Here is a 17,641-nt window from a genome sequence, read left to right on the forward strand (position 1 = left end):
TAGATAAGAGCACATCATCCTCATCGTAAATATAAGCATGAACTTCTTCTGCTTCTTCACCTGACAATTCAGTATTTTGTAGCTCTTCCCTACTGTTACACTGCTGCGCCTTCTCTTTCTCTTCCCACTTAGAAAGCGTCTCTAACACGGTATCTATCAAATACCGTCAGTGATCTAATATTTCTGCTGTATTCTTAGATGCTACCGACCCTTTATCCACATGTTCAGTTTGCGTATTCTGATCTGTCTTACCAATTACAGTAACTACTGGCTTAGGAAAAGTAACCGCCTGGTGAGCGCCAGTGTCCTCATAGACGGGAACTAGTTTTCCTGCCTTGGCCTACCACTGTTTACTTTATTTCCATTATAGTTAACTGGCACAGCATTGCTTTCCGCACTGTTGTTTACCTGCATAATTTTGTTCGGAACAAAATTACTATCATTTGGATGCCATTGTTGGTTCTGGTAATTAGTTCTCCAATTCCTACCTCTCTTAGGATGGCGAACACCTACTGTTCTGATGTTTACATTGCCATTCTGCTCGTTCTTAAAATTACTACTAGTGTTATTAGCATTTCTGTTAGTACGTGCTTGCTCTTCATTGGCAGCCACACGCTCTACACGTTCCAAATATTCAATGAAACGATCCAGATTGTCTCTAGGGGCAGATATAATTCTAGTTTGCCAATACCATGGCAGTTTGGCTTCAAGACCTAGTATTATCATTTCGGGTTTTAGCTTTTCGCCCAAATGTGACAAACATGAGATCCATGACCTAGCAAACTCTTTAATAGATTCCTTGCCTACATTGGAGCGTTTTCCACTCCAAAATTCTCTCAACACTTCATTTTGCTTATTACTCGACCAATACTCATTAATGAAAGCTGTTTTAAATCCCGCTAATGTTTTACACTTCAACATAACATCAGCTGACCAACGCATGGCGTCACCTGCTAAATGGCTTCTAATAAATGAGATTTTCTCTCGTTCAGACCAAGTTGGTGGAATCACATCTTCAAAATCGTTCCAGAAATCTAGCGGGTGGATATTTTTATCTGGATCTAACCGCAAGAACTGCCGACACCCCATAAACGCGGCGTTTGCAGCTACAATTTGTTGTATACTACAATTTCCAGAAGGTACTGAAGCTACTTTACTCTCAATGTCAACAATGTTAGTACTAATATTTTCTACTCTAATTTCAACATTATCTACTCTTTGGACAATATGAGTGGTATCAGTTTTGATTGCATCTACTTCTGCTTGATATATGTTTACTTTTATATTAACATCTTTAAACCCATCTGAGCACAGTTCAGATTCCGCCTCGATCATTTCTGTTAACTTGTGCTCCAGCTTCGCATCCTCCATTTGGTAGCCTCTGCGAACCTGAGCAACTTCGGATATTACTGTTTTATACATTTCAGAAAATTGTTGAGCAACCTTTTTCTTAATATCCTCATGGTTGTAATCAATTTTATAAATTAAACTGTCCAGATCCTCTTTCAACTTATTGCAGCCAGTCTTGAAGGAAGTTTCTAATTCAGTTTTGTAGGATTCTGATTTATTGTCCATTGCCTCAAACCGTTTATTAAAATTGGTTTGGCTGGCCACAATCTCATACTTTAATTCAGCAATACTGGCTGACAATTTTGCATTACTGGCAGCTATTGCTTGTAATATAACATTTAAATCAATTGCCCCAGTATCTTTAGGTTGCTCACTAGCTGGTTTTTTATCTCACTCAGGTGACGAAAAACTAGCTCCAACACAAGAATCATCAAAACGAAAAGAAACATCTGATGGATCAGTCATATGTAACTACTCCTTCTTAAACTGTACCATCTCTGATGACTGTTTTGTTTTTAACTCATCAGATAAACTATCATCCAATAAATTAACAATTTCTAATTTCTGCTTTACTACAGGTGTCTCTATTATTGAATCATTGCCCCTTTACACACTACTGCCAGGAGACAATACCTCATATATCACCTTAACATTACTATTTTCATGCATATTTACACTTGAACCGTTGTCTGGATTTAAAGTTCCCTCAACAGACATAGGTTCTGATTTAAGTTTAACCTTGGTTTCCTCTGGCAGTTCCATCTCCGACAGTCTTTTAGTGCAGGTTAGTAAAATTTTTAACAGCTTTTCACTTAACTTTGTTCCTTCTGCATGACGTATGGCGTTGCCGGCGCGGCGTACCAGAATTACTGATGCGACGCAGCGCGTTGAACTGCAGACGGCAATTCGACGGCTGCTGTGTGTTTGTGTGGCCCGCAACTGCAGGCGTGGCTCTGGTTGCTCCGATGGACGACTGCAGTGAGGCAAAACTGGCTTCTCGCGATGCCGGCAGCGCCGCTAGACTCCTTGCCAGCTCTGTCAATCCAGATGTGTTGTTAATCCAATTGCGTCGTCACATACACACGTAACACTATCACTGTTCTATTACTTAGTTGCATGTCGCATTTCACTCCCAAATACGAATATTTAAAAATCACTTTCACTTTTACTCAGTTTCTTTCACTTTTTCCCGGTCAATGCACCAATTGTGGGGCAGCTGGTTCTGATGTATGTATAGAATATACGTTTTGTTTGTTTTTCCCGGCAGATGCACAAATTGTGGGGCAGCTGGTGGAAATTAATTGTTTATATAAAAATGTAGAATGTAGATGTAGAAAAGATGCATTTCCTGACCGATTAACCATATGTGGGGCAGCGGGTGGAATTAACTGTTATATTAATGTTGCTATTATTTATGCTGTCTTTTGCCGTTCTCAACACTGGCTCTCTAACTACAATATTGGCAAGCAGAAAGTGATTAGCAAAACGTGAAGCCTGTAATTAGAATTCCTAGTGCCCACTTCATCTGAGAAATACACTTATAGCTACAGCTTATAGCTCTGAGGACTTAGGAGATTGTCTGGGATTCATAATCAAAAACGATCCTGTAAAATCGTTTGCTATATTCTGAAAGTCACAGAAAAAAAAAAGAATCCGCACAATCTGACTAACAGAGCAGTTCAGAGTCTAATGCGCTGATGCAACTATAACTGTCCCAAGTAAATGTTTAAGTGAATGCTCGCCATAATTTGATGAAAATGTTCATGAAACGCCACACTAAATAATGGTAGAATGTCTGTCCCGCGGCGGCACGTGAAAATACGACATACGCAAACAGACGATAGATCAAATAGTCATCCCAGAATTAACACTTCACTCGAAAACGATTTCATGGTTACGTGTATCCCGAGTAACTTATTATGGCATCTGAGGCTGTTTATAGCAATGATACCGACGCGACGCGACACCCGGCACAGGTGGGGTGCTATTCAGCGTCTGGGGAAAACTGGGGCCTTACTCTCTCGTGCAGCGTTCTTAAATATAAAGCCGCGGTGCGGACGGCTAAGGTAACGCCTGATCAAATCGGCTCTCCCGACTAGCCGCTGGGCTAGTAATGCACCACTTTAAGTTATCGAATAAATCATTGCTTCCTTTGCTGATGGCCGATGAAGCTCTCAATTGATATGTGCAATCAGCACACAGTTAAGTAATCATAATAAAAGTCTGACGTGGCTACGTAAAATATTTTGGGCGAGAGAATTAATTTAATTACACTACACGCAGTAGACGAGCTCTGAACTTGCCCTTTGGAGATACGCTGCCACTATAGATTTACAGTTATTCAATTCAAACTTCTCACATCTTTATGATTATAGCGGATCTCCCTTCTACTTAAATTTAAGCATCCTAGCCTTATTTAATCGCCTACTTAATCTATCTTGCTTCCTTAATTTCTAAGACAAAAACCAGAAAATCATGAATTTCAATAAAAATTTTAATTTGTGAGATCCTGAATACTGTTTCTACTAAATTATTATGAAAAAGGAATCTAAATATAAATTTTTAAGTTTCTAGCTCTTTTCTGTTGCGCCAATGATTTTTACAGAAAAACGTCGAAATTTCGAAAATGGTTAAAGTTATTGAACTGACATTCAACACATTTTGATTTAGTATTACTCCTGACATGCTAGAACCGTTTCAGGTTATTTACTTGATTTTTCAAGTATTGCGCAAGATTTATGACGTCAGAGCTAGTTACAGCAGACTGGCTGGCACACAATGGAAAGACATGTGAATTTATTACAGCGTGAGTAGGCTACTTCCCTACATGATGTAGTGAGCCGAAATTAATTACGCACGAGTTGCGAAGAATATTGTTTCAGGTAACATACGTCAGTGTTGTGCGCGGCTGATATTCGGTGGTTTTAATGATCATTTTGCTGCAGATAACTGCTTCCATCTTAACCAATAGTTGTAGAGAATCTGTTGTATGAACTGTGATTTAGTGACACACAACTTACAGACAAGTGATCTATTATAGGTACGGAGTACCAAAACAAACTATTAATCCTTGTTTATTTACTTGTTTCATGAGCAGTGATATCTTCCTTCCGAACTACAGCAGGAATCTGTGTCTCCGCCGGTGTGACAGTAACTTCAGCATGAGCAGTGATATCTTCCTTCCGAACTACAGTACGAATCTGTGTCTCCGCCGGTGTGACAGTAGCTTCGTATAGGCAGTGCAGTCCGCAACTCACAATCAATACAGGAAGGAACAGATATTACTGGTTTCATGAGCAGTGACATCTTCCTTCCGAACTGCTGTACGAAACTGTGTCTCCGCCGGTGCGACAGTAACTTCATATAAGCAGTGCAGTCCGCAACTCTCAATCAATACAGGAAGGAACAGATATTCACGTTCTGTAATTACATAGCAGCACACTAACGACATTGCAAAGCAGCACAGTAACAACATTCGCTGCGTGTGCAATTAAAATCAGTACCTGCAGCGATAAGTAGTAATACTTGAATATTCTGGCTGCGAGGATAATATTTTTGAGTGGTATTTGTGTATATGTGTTAGTGATAAGATCATTTTGTGTCAACTTGTGCTTGTCAGTGATTTATATATTTGTTGTGCTATATTGGTGATATAATGGTTAAACAAAAGAAAAATAAACCGAATGAGCATACTGATGCAGAGATGACATCAGAGTCTCAGGTACAACAATCTACCCATACTTTGTCGAATTATTAGAAAATTTAGTTATGAATGATAATTTAGAAACTGATGCCTCGAGTGATACTAAAACCGAAGAGTTGCCAAAACAAACTGACACTCCTGGATTCAGCCAGTTAGGAATTAATGACAATATTTCTTCTGGGCAAGGGGCGGAAGTTAGGAATGCTCTGGCTATGTCCATACAGGATATGCTAACAGCATTATTTGAAAAGTTTACTATTAAAGAGGAGGAGCGTAAAAAACAACGCGAGTTTAAAGAGCAGGAGCGTGAAAAACAACGCGAGCTTAAAGAGCAGGAGCGTGAAAGACAAAGTCAGCAGGAAAAGGAAAAACGTAGACAGGAAAAGCTGATAGAAAAACATCAACAGGAGCTCAGGGACCAAGAAAAGGAAAAGAAATTTATGGAAAATATAAACAATATTTTTCTGGAAAGAGATAAAGAAGTTGTCCGTAGGATAAATCAAGTGTTGGTCGATCGTGATAACACTATCACCACCCATTTTAAGCAGGAGATCGATGCAGTAAAAACCACTATTGAACCGTTAACAAACATTCCAGTTCAGGTCAATAGTCTTCAAACTGAAGTAGATAGACTAGAGAACCAATTGAAAGCCTTGGCTACCGCTGTGGAAACAATGCAGGAGGACATTCCCTCGGAAATCCGAAAGCAAGTCCGAACAGAAGTAGCCAGGGTGCTGAGCCCTGAAAATCAAAACTTTGAAAATCTGACAGTATGCAGTAATGACCACACTGGTACTGACAGGGAAAAGATCGCAGATAATGTGATGGCGAACTTTAATGCACCAAAAGGAAGACCAAATTTTGGTAATCAACCGTTATTACCAGAGCAATATGTGACACAAAGGAACAATAATAGTGGAATAGAATGTACTTGTAATAAAGTAACCACACCACCTGCGAATGATAGCAATTCCATGGACTTAACGACTTTGATGCATGAAGTAAGCTTGATTAAGCATAGACAGTTTCAAATATTTAACGAAGAAAGCAAGAGAAACACACATCCAGTAGTTTTCATTCGAAACTTCAAAAGTGTTCTTCCAAAATCATGGTCGGAAGAACAGAAAATACAGTTTGTGATTTCACATACTTCTGGTGATGCGTCGCTCTGGGCATTAAATGTAGCAGAAACTTGCAAGACTTTCCACGACTTTGAGAAGGCGTTCCTTGATCAATTCTGGTCAGCGTCCACTCAAGAGCGACTCCGTAAAATTGTTGACATAGCAGAAATGTACAATGCGAAGTCAGGTTCCTTAAGAATGTACTTTGAAAAATACATTAACATGACCCGGTACTGGGATGAGCCAGTAACCACTGGAGACTTATTGCGTGTGTTACAAGCTAGATTACCCATACATATTAGAGAAAAATTATTTAATATTACAGACACCGATATGAAAGAATTTCTGTCTGTAATTGATTCTCTGGATCTAGTGCAAGAAGACGCCAGATAAAATTCTGATGTGATCAGCAATAATAATAGTCCTCATAGAAAAAATTCATTGAATGGAAATAATGGAAATAGGGGCGAAGGTAGTCCAAAGAAAAATAAAAGTAAAGCTTATAGTAACGGAAATTACAATAATAATAATAGTAGTAGGAATCCCTACAGCCAAAATTTTGGTTATCCTAATAATAATAACAATAATTATCAAATGGCCGAAGAACACCAACAACCGAATGGTAATCAGAGACCGTACCACAATGAAAACCCAAACAATAACAATAGCAACCGAAAGAGACGAAATGACAACAGGTCAGACAGTCCATATAAAGACAAGCCTACAAATATGCGGGGTGACAGTGAATATTGGCGACAGACAGGGCCAAGTCATTGGCAGCCGCAGCAAAATTCTATCAATTCAGGTCAGCATTTAAATTATGTACAGGCTATACTATACCAAGCAATCAATATCCACCGTGGTGGGATCCAAGCAGGCCTCCTCCGACTGAAAACTCACAAAATGTTAGAATAGTGAAGGTACCTTCGGAAACAAAACAAAACACTGAGAAGCCAACAAACTAATTTCGGTCCCTGTAGGCCTTCGCCAGGTGACCGAGGCCAACAATGAAGGCAATAGGCCGACGGAACAAAAAATAAACATGATACGGTATCAGGATGGCAACAGGATCGAAGATGAGCTATATCAGGAACCTGCTGTCTCTGATAAGCCACAAAGGGAAAATATTCAAGCAAGTATCACCGGAGCTGTAAATGGTGTAACAACTACTATTCTGCTTGACGCAGGTGCGAATGTATCAGTTATGAACACGCAGTTTTTCAAGAAGGTATCGGAGATAAGAAGATTGCCGATTTTGCCGGTTGCAAATTGTAAGGTTATAGGGGCATTGGGAAAAAAGGCACAGAGTATAAAATACCAGACACAGGTAGAAGTTTCCTTGGGAAATGATCGCTTGTTATGCACGTTCCTACTATTGGATAACTTGTCCATACCGGTGCTTCTGGGTCTTGAGTTCCTTCGGGAAAGGGAAGCTGCAATTGATCTCGCCCGTGGGACCAACAGCAACCCACAACATTAATGCTGAATCGGGAGTTTGGTGCGAACCTTCCGCTGATGAGAAAAATGAATCTTTCTGTCAGCAAACAGAAGTTAGTGGTGGATCATAAGCACCCACAGGTGTGTCACAAAAATCGAAATAACGATGCACCCAGCAACGTGAGTGACATCATCACAACAATAGAAGAGAAAGTACAGGAGGCAACTTGCATTAATGCTTCAGAGACTACAAAATTAACAGAATTATTATCCGGATACCTCGAAGTATTCACTGAACGCCCTGGGATCATAAAAGATCACCAGTATAATATGAAAGCATATCCGCACAAGACCTATTGCAGAACATCTTACTCGGTCCCCTGGACTAAGAAAAACGAAGTGAATATACAAAGGATCAATCAGAAGTGCAAGTGAACTACTCCATATCTATAAATGTAATGTTTATGGTAAAATAATTAGCACTAATAACTTGATAATATTATGTATGTATTAGTTTATAAGCTTTTATGTCAAGTATTACACTGTAATGTTGTTGAATTATTTGAACAAGGAGTAGAGAATCCCCATAATAAATGTATTTTTACTCTTAAAGGGATAAATATCTTGATAAACACTTGAGTGTTGTTGCATTAAATGTGAGGAATTTTACCTTCCTATACGTAGGATGGAAATGATTAAAATGCTTAAGTAATATATTTGTTCGTGTGTAAGAATGGATGTAACAAAAATATTTTCATAAGATTGAGTCATGTAGTCCCACACACGTAGCGAGTGTTGGTGGTGTGTGAGCTGTGTGACTGAAAATGAATAAATAAATAAAAAATGAAATAAACTGCTTTCACCATTAGTGAAGCGAAATCTGAATGTGTACTGATTTACGTACACGGTTTCATTACGAAGTCGTTTAAAATGCTCTTATGAGCAACATTCCTGTTAGATAGACCGAACATGGACATCTGTCCCAAAAACATGGTAAATAACAATCCCAATAAAAAAAATAAAAAATAAAATTATATGTATCTGTAATAAAAATGGAAATGTACTGTTATCTGGACAGTTCAGTAATGATCTCATGGTCAAGATAATGCAGCAGATTCTAAAAATTTTATATTGTCTCTTGTCCATGTGACAAGGTAAAATTTTAAATTTTGTTACTCAGTCATCGTAATATGAACTTATGTGCAAGTGTACCAGACCTCACTACTTGAAAAGTGTCATTTGCATATAGATTGTCTGTTAAGTACTGTGGAAAACTACTGACAGCAATCAGAACAGTGAAACGTGTTTCGCAGGAACTAGTGGACGCGTGAAGAACTGTGATTTACATTGTGAATAATGATGAACAGTGATAAAAACTGTGATCACGTAACCTTATGAGCGCTCTTGGAGTGTCAGCAGCAACGCTATGAACGTTGAGTACTGTTGACTCTATTAATAATTAATTTGAATTGATGACCTATAGTAGTTTGATATGAAGCGTCTCCGCGTGCCAAATTTAATGTGACACACTGTACAGCCAGCCGCGCAGCAAAACGATAATGCAACGTTGGCTGCGCAGTGCGTCGCGAAAATATTTACATTCCGCTTAAGTGAACGAAGCACACTACGGACACTTGTATGATTAACGGTGCAGTGTTCAAAATATGAATATTGTGATAAACTTACATGTGAATCACTACTTTGTGTTGAACAGTGTCAAAATACAGAACATACTCCAAATACAGTCTAATTCCATCCATGTGAATGCAAGTGAAATGGACACTAATAAACTTTTCCACAGAATGAGAATAGCAATTATCTTGTCACTGATGCTTATATTTTGACATTTCATGTACCCGTCTTAAACTGAGGGACGTGGGAAAGGAGAAGCAAGACCTGCTGCAGCGCGACTTCCAGCCAGCAGCAGATCCGAACCACGATGCAGCCGGCGGCAACCGACGCCCCACCGACTCGGCGGGGGGCGGTCCAGCAGCAGTCACTACCTGTCTGCGGTCCAACGGCTCGACACGAGGGCGGTCTTACGACGTCAGCAGCAAATTGTTACGACATTCGATAAATTTTATGATATACCACCATGAAAAAACATTCATTATCTCAGATGCTTACAACAGAGTCATACATCTGCATTTTCCAGCATATTTTATTACATTCATGTCAAACCTGACTGTTAAAAGTAGGTATCTGTATTTTCTTGAAGCCCCTTGGACGGTTTTATTCCCGGTTTTCCGAGTCCAGTGAACCCAAATGGGGGGATAAGTTAATCCGGGAAGTATCCGTAGCAATTTCAGAGATAATACAGTCATTGAAGTCATTTAAAGTACTCGATTCTACTATAATTTTATCATGTCTAAAACAACATTGAAACTAAACATTTGCATCTTGAGAGTAGCAAATCTACGTGGATTACGTGGACTGATAAAACAAAATATACAACAGATAAACAAATTTTTTTTTCTCAGCCCAAGGGGCATTGTAACATCCACGTGATAAATTTTTGGCTACAGTGCGACGAGAGGAAATTATGCCTCGAACAGTTATAAACATTATCTATTCGACGTATGAAAAAACAATGAAAACTTATAAATATTAATTATTTACATAATATTCTATGATGTAATTGGACATATCGATGTGTATCATTCAAAGACAATGATAATTGTAATTTCCTTTTATGATCTGCGTTTGTCTTCCTTTGTTTTTACCTTTTGTTGGTTGGCTTTTGTAAGTTGCGGACGCATATCGAACTGAGGTCTGTTAAGAAACTGTAATTATTTGTTAATTATTACTTGAAAATAGAGTTCATTATTATTATAAATATGAGTGAAAAATTATTTATAACTTTAATTCCTCTCTCAGTAAGCATTATCTGTGTTAATTATTTCTTTCCCCCGCAACGAGCGCAGCCATTGATGATAGCGATTTGTATCGCGTTTTTGTCCGTGTTTTCCTTAGAAACAAATCAAATGTTTGCTTGATGGGGTCTACATACTGCACAATATGATAGTATTTTTTTCGTTGTGCTCGCAAGTGCTTCCTTACCCTGGGCTTTTATTGCATCAATTCCTGCCGCATTGACGTGTCCAATTCGCCTAGCGATTCTTGTACGGTTATATGCGACTTTTTTTTTGCGCCAGCTGATTCAGCCCTTGCTAACTCCGCTTCCTTCTTGGCTTCAACGGCACTTTACTTCGCCTCGACACTCGTCTTACCGACCTCCGCTATATCACTCTTCACTTCGTTCACAACCGCAAGTACCTTATTCTCTGCTTCATCCATTCTGTTTACTAGGCTCTGCTTTATGTCCTTTACCATCCCCAAAATCACTAATAATAAATCCTTCGGCTGACTAGGCCCGTCTTTACCAATTGATGATGTTACTCTAGACACTTGAGCACTGTTATATTGTCGAGGCCGAGTTTTCCTCGGTATGTTCTCACCTGTGTTCTTATTTATGTAAACAAGAGCCTCCACATGCTTATTCACTTCTACCTCCCCTTCTTTCTCACTGGTTTCACAGATAATATCCTCCTGTTCTCGGTCTGCCTCCGATTCGCGTCTAACGTCTGTGTTCCACACCTCCCGCCCCGTAGAAAAACTCAACAATCCTTCATCTGACTCAGCCCTGCTACTACCCTAATCCTGCTCCATCGTGTGCAGTCTATTTATTCTAGATGCGTTCTACAACAGTCGTGCCCAGCTATGAGTGAACATTCATTCACGGAACATCAACAACAAGAAAAATATAACAGCGAAAACCCCGCATAATATTTGACACAAAAAATTCACTAATCGACTCCTATTACTAAAAATAAAGAATGAAATCCACAAGTACAAATGTCTATAAAACAACCCGTCCAAAATAATTTCAATGCTGAAGCAACACTGTCAGTTTCAGCGGAATCTGATGTGGTACAGAACACACGCACATGAACCAACACACACAAAACAAAACAATATGAAATTACTAAATAAATGAACAAAATCAACGGCTATTACGCGCGCGCCGCAAAATATTTCTATCGCGAAATCTAATTACAGAAAATAAATATAATTATGCTGTTTTTCTTTAATCAGGAAATGTTATCGACCAAGTCCTGACAGCGTCTCAGCAGTCACAGGGAAGAACCAAGGCAAGAGTCGCCATATTATGCGAGGTACTGGGGTGGAGAAGAGTTTGTATCTCTTTAATTGAGACGAATTTTGCATGAGAACGAGACATGCACTCGACCACCTCCTTATCTACCAGCTAATTAATTATGTGCACAACGGTAATGGAAGAAAATGGTAGTGGCCCCATCTAGTTGGTAAAACAAGGAGTGCACACCGTAAATAATTTAATAAAAATCGTAATCTACTCAGAAAAAAGAGAACTCTATCATAACAAACAACTAGAAATGGTATTCTGCATATATCTACCAAATGATATGCGGATTAAATACTACATTGAGATTTATTATACATCAGAACATAAATGCACATGATTATCGATACAAAAAGTCGGTTAAAGGATAGGGTATTCTGAAATATTATGAGAATAAGAGTTGGCTCGTGAACAAGGGGCTCCTACTCTCTCTGATGCAATAGATTGACGATAATGACTGGAGGTCCTAATGAATCAAATATTAATCTCCCAACTATACAGCAGTATCGTAGTTAGTAGTTAGAGCTCAAATGGGATCATATGGAGAAACAAGCAAAGTGGAGTTGTAGCAATGCGAGCGCACGTGCGGCTGAGGGATTCAGTACAAAATTCATAAGGTCCTACAACGCCGGAGCCGCAAAATAGTGTACCAGTACTGAAATCTGCAGCACGTCGTCGGTAGACAGCGTCATGATGATGTAGGCGCCGACTTTTGCCGTGCAGCATATCTGTGCCAACCCCTGACCGCAAAGGCTGTCTGAGAATTCCAAGTTCTTCCGAAAACGAGCGACCAAGTCGCAAGACCGTCCGTCTCCGAGGAAGATCAGATCCCGAATCCCCTCCATGATGTGATGCAAGAGCGAAGCCAGCATTGCTCAACTCCATACTCTCCCAGAAAACCGTGAATCAGCATTCACTACTGATTCCAAAATTCCTCCACGCTGTCTCGGAACATCATTCGCGCCAATAGCGATTGTTCCCTCCAGTTTCTAGCAGGGCTTTATGACGTCAACTAGCCTCAGTTTAAGTTGACCAGTCATGCCTCTGCTATTCAGGAGAGGGCACTGAACCTGCCATTTGACCGGCTACGTAAACAACCTGCCTAGACCACCGGCCATCCGGCGCCAGACTGTCGCACCCAGCAGGGCACAGTCGACAAGTATTCTCAGAATCAAGAGTACAATGCAGTCAGTTGGTGCCAAGAGTCTTCGCTCCGGACACGCCGAAACGGTAAACACATAAACTGCGGCGACACTCAGACGTCTCGCAGGTCGTTTCACCTGCGTTAGTCGTTCCGCCAAGCGCTTAAGCCTATTGTACGAACCCCTTAGAATTCAGGGTAGTGCAGCCCCCAACCGGAAATGTCATGTGCTGAGTCCTCTGATGCTTACCTCGCACAAGCCAACTGGGGAAGTAACCCAAGACGTATAGAAATCAACTGAAAAGTATTTTTTGAGCCCTCAGTACAAATACCCTCATTAAAATAGCCTTATTCGGTCTGTTACTACCGTGCAATGACATATAACATTAGTAAAATTGATGAAAATGAGAGGAGACTTCCAAAGGAGGGGTTACAACCTCTCAAACTTTCTACACAGATCTTGGCCACTGCTCACCTCTTCACCATGCATTTCATCAACTACCTACAGAGCTCCTCAACTACATAACAGGGATATACACATTTCCTATTAAGTCTTTTGTAATGTATTAATGGTTTTCTGTAATTTTCGTAGCTTTTGTTAAATTATGTTTCTTAAATTTTGAAGTTCCAGTAACTACATGTTTCGGACATTGTTGTACGCCAGATGATGTACCTGTCGTGAAATAATTCGTCGCTTTGGACTAAGTGTTCTTGAATGTAGAGACTAGTTTGATGTCTCTCTCTCCACGCTGACATCTGCAAGTCTCACTGCACTCTCACTGCAACTTATATTCACTTCACTAGGCAGACTTTGGTATTCGTCAAAAACTAGGAACCTGTCCCATCCAAACACCTATACACTTCCCTCCATTACCAATCTATTCCTCCATGTCTGCTCTTTCTGTCGTGTGCATATAACACAAAACGTCAGATGCTCTGCCCCCACTGGAGACAGTGCCACAGGTTTCCCAACAGTCGTATACGCCACACACACATGTCTTAGCAATTTATATAAATCCATCTAGTGATGGAGGTTTAAACCACTGCTAAGCCTAGTGAAAAAAAAGGATAAATGGGCCCACTCACAGGTAACATTAATCTTCTAAAGACAACTAACGGTACAACTTAACCTAAAATATTTCATATAGCTTGTAAGTTCGAATCCGTATCTCTTTGTTAGCTATTGACTTAATTCAATAAACTTTCAGCATTCTGCTGTAACATCATGTTTCAAATGCGATACTGTAGTGCTTGTGTTATTCTGATTACGGTGCAAAGTTCCATAGGACATGCATGCATGTCCAAAGGAACAGCTACGGTGACCACAGCCATTACGAAACACATCAAATGAATTCGCAGTTGCTAATAAGGACCGCTATCAGCAGTAGAACTGAATGACGACAATGAAGATTCATCTGAAAGTCTGTTCTGGTTTGCTGCTAGATCCTAAAATCAACTTGACTCCATATTTCCGCGATCCAACTGATCGCCATCTTCAGGAGAATGCTGCTTCCGCTGATGAGTTCCGCTGAAAACCGACGCCGGACTGCAGATCTACGTCCTGTATAGGTCACCGTTCAGTACACGGCGCATGCGCCGCCCAAAACGGTTGCTGCACTCCAAGACAGGGAGGCTGTGCCGCCCTTAATAGAACAGTGGCGGCAACGATATATCACACTCGGGGTCGTACCGAAGAACGTTCAATTTTGATGGGAGATGATACAGGATTCCACGTCATGCTAAGAGGAAACCCATTGTCCCTCTTGATTAAATTATTCGCCAACCCAATTTCAATCACCTCTTTATAGACACTGGTCCAAAAACAGAAAATGTTGGCGACTACCACTGTGGAAGTCACAATGAAGATTTATGCCCGACTGGGGCTCCAACCCGGATTTTTCCGGTCCGGCACAAATTTTCACTGTCGTCATTCCATTCTAAGGCTGATAGTGGTTCTTATTCGGAATTGCGAATTCATTTGTCGTGTCATCTTCCAAAAGTTTAAATTTTTTTCTTGTCACTTCCGTTCAACATCAACGGCCTATTACTATACAAGACTGTATTCGAAATTAATACATTCAGGGGAAAGTTTCTATCATATATTTTGAATGCTAACAGGTATCTCGTTTTCAGAAATACTTCCTTTCACTTCTTTCTTTCAGGTAAGGTTTTCTCATATTTATATTTAAAACAGATCTAACAAAGTTTCTGCCTTCTAGAAATTCTTTGTAAGCAGTAGCAAAACTTCATGTTATATCCCATCTATTTCTTCCTTCGTGACTTTTATTTAGCTGGCTCTTCAGTAAAATTCATCAGTCACCTTCAATGAACGATTTCCTCACGCACTCAGCAGTGTATTGTTTAATTCGACGACACTCTTTTACAACTGCTTTTAAACTCTTGATGTTGATCCTCCAGACTAAGACAATACCCGATCCGTTAACTGACCTTCCAAGTCTGACAGAAATAAAATGACATAAGCGAGCTCTGATTTCTTTTTATGTTCCTTCTTGAACTTCAATAGATAGTGCACCGGTGTGAAAAATTTAAGGAAGAAAGACATTTTCCAATGTTGTGTCACGGCCCAAGTAACATAGCTCGATTAACGTGGGACCAAACATCGGAGGAAAGGGTACAGTAAAGTACAGAAGGTAACGGAATGAATTACGCAATGAGACGAACAGATATGGCACTCCATTCAACGATAGAAATTACACTGGACTTACCATGGTTTCACGATGGTTACCTCGACTTTACAGAAATATGAACATGATTTTAAGAGAATGTGATAACGACGGCAGCAGTGCTTCTTCTATAACATGCAGCTATGCTGGCAACAAGGTTGGTAAAGAATTTTCGTGCTACGACATTCCACTCCTCCGTCAGAGCGACTGACCACTACTTTACTGTCGTTGGTGCACGGGGCATGCTGCAATAAGCCTTCCCAGCGGCAGGTCTATCCGTTCGCCGAATACCCTCTCGTCCCAAGAGCCCCATCAGCGTTGTCGCGCATTGTCCTCCTTAAAGTTTAAGTCAGGGCTGAATGCACCACTGAAAAGTCGTACACGGAGTAAGAGTACAGTGTCCTGATAAAGTCCACCAATGAGCGCATCGTGTTCAATGATTGATCAACATTATATGTTACCACTGAAAAACATGTGGACCAAAAACCATCATGTTCGACAACTTACCTGGATTAATTACAAGTTTCCATCTCTCGTTATATGAGAGTTCGACCAGAATCACTGCTCACACTGAATATGCATTCATCCAGGAAGAGCTCGTGACCCCACTCTGTGTGCTCTTGGCACTATTGCAAACGGTAACTGGTCGTCGGGCGGAGGGACTACATCCATGCACTGTGGAGCTTCAGATTGCATGGATGCTGCCATGTTAAATGTGGCCATAGTTGCATCCACTGTTTCACAATGGTGCGTTCTTGTCTGTCTTTTGCTGCAGCAGCTGACTTCGATTGATCTCCCCTTCTTATCACAGCAGTGCTCGTGGTTCAGAACGGTCCCCATGCATGTGAAACCGTGCTCTATGCAATACCAAACTCATGGGCTACACTAGTTTCATTTCATACTTCTTTCAGTTTCCCGATGAATCTCAGTCCTATATCGCCTGCTTAGCAGGGTGGTTACGTGCTTGCCCCCAAATGCAAGCGGGCCTGGATTCGATTCCCGCCCGGGTGGGAGATTTTCTCCGGTCGTGGAGTGGGTTTTGTGTTGTCCTCATCATCATTTCATCCTCGCCCCCGTTACGCAAGTCACCAAATGTGGCATCGACGGAAATGAAGCTTGCATTTAGCGGCCGAACTTCCCCGGATGGGGCCTCCCGACCAACGATGCCATACGCTCACTTACGTTTTTTTGTCTTCGGGCAATGTTTTAATCACAGGGCGCTATAACTGCTCGTTGTTTGGCAGAGGCTCTCTTTTCCTGGTCCTCCTACTGCCTCGCGCTATTGGCCGCCCACATTTGGCGGTATGACCATGCTAACCTCCGCCATTTGACGTCAAGCTTTCTGTGCACAACTGGAACACCTCCGGCAACATGCTGTCTCACTTTTATTCCACTGACAGTTTAATATTTTATGGTACTTTATCTACCTCGATCTGATGTTCCGCAGAGCAGTGTATATGCTTAACATTTATACTCTACTGTAAATTCCCGTCCGTAAATTCAAGAGTGGTGAAACTGTTGGTTGGTTGGTTTTGGGGAAGGAGACCAGACAGCGTGGTCATCGGTCTCATCGGATTAGGGAAGGATGGGGAAGGAAGTTGGCCGTGCCCTTTCAGAGGAACCATCCCGGCATTTGCCTGGAGTGATTTAGGGAAATCACGGAAAACCTAAATCAGGATGGCCGGACGCGGGATTGAACCGTCGTCCTCCCGAATGCGAGTCCAGTGTCGAACCACTACACCACCTCGCTCGGTAGGTGAAACTGTACCTTTGTCTAGACAATACATTTATTTCGATGCTGTACAGCAGAAAGTACAATAGAAAATATACGTTGTCTTGTTGGAAGTCATATCTGCAAGGTGGAGGGAGTTGTAGAGATTGAATAAGAGTCCCTAACCGCTCTTCCCACCAACGTGTCGTCTTCTAAAGTTGTGTCCCCAGCGCAGAAGGCAGCTCGTCGGTCGTGGGATCTTATTCGGCGGAGGCTGCTATTTTGTCATCTCGAACTTGAACCTGTATTTGTGATTTTTTTGTGGGCTGCCA

The sequence above is a fragment of the Schistocerca americana genome, chromosome 3 (genome assembly GCF_021461395.2).
Source record: "Schistocerca americana isolate TAMUIC-IGC-003095 chromosome 3, iqSchAmer2.1, whole genome shotgun sequence".
In the NCBI taxonomy this organism is placed as follows: domain Eukaryota; kingdom Metazoa; phylum Arthropoda; class Insecta; order Orthoptera; family Acrididae; genus Schistocerca; species Schistocerca americana.